Here is a 2459-nt window from a genome sequence, read left to right as displayed (position 1 = left end):
CTAGATGGATGAAAGACTAGCTTTAGTGGCATTCAAATCAATTAGCAACTTTTAATTATCAATTAACAAAGGAATTAGATAACTCAAGAGTCACTAATTACTCTACCTAGGCCAAGAGGAACAAAATCTATACTAAATTCCAACTAAACATTTCATCAAACACTTAGAAGGCATAAAAGGAAAGCAAAGGAAATTAAACAACAACAAATGAATTATAAATTGCATCAAAAGAGAAATATAAGAACAAAAGTACATCAATACAAAAGTAGAGAATTACATGAATTAAATGCTAAACTAGAGAGAGGAGATGTAGAAGAAGAAGAATTACAAAAGGAAAAGTGAATCAAAGCATGAAATTAACCTAGATCTAAGAAATCCTAATCTAGATCTAACCTAATCCTAATTCTAGAGAGAAGTGAGAGCTTCTCTCTCTAAAACTAACTCTAAACTAATCATAATGAGTCTAAAATGATGGAATCCCGCCTTTGCTCTTCAATCCTTGGTCCTTTAAAGCATTTTGGTGCCAAAGTTGGTTGCAAACTGGGCCCCATAGCTTCTCAAAATTTACTGGGCACGTTTTCACTTTAAAATCACGTGTGGGCACCGACGCGTACGCGTACAGCACGCGTGCGCGTCCCTTGAAGTTTTGTGATCCACGCGTGCGCGTGGATGGTGCATCTCAAATCTTTTGCTTTTCCATGTATTCTTCACTTTGCATGCTTTTCTCTTCACTCCTTTGATCCATTCCTAGCCTTTTCAACTTGAAATTACTTAACAAACTAATCAAGGCATCTAGTGGAATCAAAGGTGAATCAAAATCATCAAATTAGAGGTCTAAAAGCATGTTTTCACATTTAAGCACAATTTAAGGGAGAATCACAAAACCATGGTATTTTGGTGAATAAATGTGAGAAAAGGTTAATAAAATGCTCTAAATTCAACACAAGATAAATCCTAAAAATGGGGTTTATCAACCTCCCCACACTTAAACCATAGCATGTCCTCATGCTATACTAAGAATGAAGTAAAGGGTATGACATTTATTCAATACAACTAAGCTATATGCAATTTATCTACATGCAACTACCTATTATGAATGCAAATGCTTGGTCAAAACAAATCAATCCTCCAAGATAACATATGTAAGCATAAGGGCTAGAGCAATAGGAGTCTGGTGTGGGAAATCGTGATTCACACTTTTCACATCTCCGCACAACTAACCAGCAAGTGCACTGGGTCGTCCAAGTAATAAACCTTACGTGAGTAAGGGTCGATCCCACGGAGATTGTCGGCTTGAAGCAAGCTATGGTCATCTTGTAAATCTCAGTCAGGCGGATTCAATTAGTTATGAGGTTTTGATATTTAAAAGATAAATAAAACATAAAATAAAATAAAGTTACTTATGTAATTCATTGGTGGGAATTTCAGATAAGCGTCTGGAGATGCTTTGTTGCTTCTGAACTTTTGCTTTCCTATTTCCTTCTTCCAACCATGCGTGCTCCCTTCCATGGCAAGCTGTAGGATCCTCTCAGTGAAAATGGTCCTCTACGGTTTCTGCACGGCTAATCAACTGTCAGATTTCTCGTCTCGGATGAAAAATACCAGGCACAGCTACCGCATGGCTAATCATCTGTCGATTCCCACTAGCATCGGAATAGGATCCATTGATCCTTTTGCACACTGTCACTGCGCCCAACATTCGCAGGTTTGAAGCTTGTCACAGTCATCCCTTCCCAGATCCTACTCGGAATACCACAGACAAGGTTTAGACTTGCTGGATCCCAAAAATGCTGCCAATGGTTCTAGCCTATACCACGAACATACTAATCTCACGGACTCGGTCCGTGTATTAGATATCCAAGAGAATATACTCCAGCTGTCGTCCAATGACTATGTTGAACATCATGTAGACCGCTTTGTGGTTGTCAGGCATGCGGATCTTGGCTAAGCGAGTAAGGAAGATTGGGTGATTGTCACGGGTCACCCCTTCATTCTGACTTAACTGAATTAAGTACAAGAGTATATCTTGGAGAAGAAGTAGGTGTGAATTGAAAGAAAAACAATAGTACTTGTATTAATTCATGAAGAACAGCAGAGCTCCACACCTTAATCTATGGGGTGTAGAAACTCTACCGTGGAAAATACATAAGAAAAGAAGGTCTAGGCATGGCCGTGAGGCCAGCCTCTAAAACGTGAACAATGGTCTCCAACTATGATAGTCTAAAAGTCTAAAGTCTCCAATACAAATAGTAAAAAGTGCTATTTATACTAAGTGAGTAACTAAGTGCAGCTAGTACAGAAATCCACTTCCGGGGCCCACTTGGTGTGTGCTTGGGCTGAGCATTGAAGCTTTCACGTGCATAGGCTGTTCCTGGAGTTAAACGTCAGCTTAGGTGCCAGTTTGGGCGTTTTACGCCAGAAAGTTTTAGGCTGGCTTTGGACGCCAGTTTGGGCCATCA

Source organism: Arachis ipaensis, chromosome B8 (genome assembly GCF_059453495.1).
Source record: "Arachis ipaensis isolate K30076 ecotype BB chromosome B8, ASM5945349v1, whole genome shotgun sequence".
NCBI classification, from domain to species: Eukaryota; Viridiplantae; Streptophyta; class Magnoliopsida; order Fabales; family Fabaceae; genus Arachis; species Arachis ipaensis.
Note: the sequence above shows the minus strand (reverse complement) of the source record.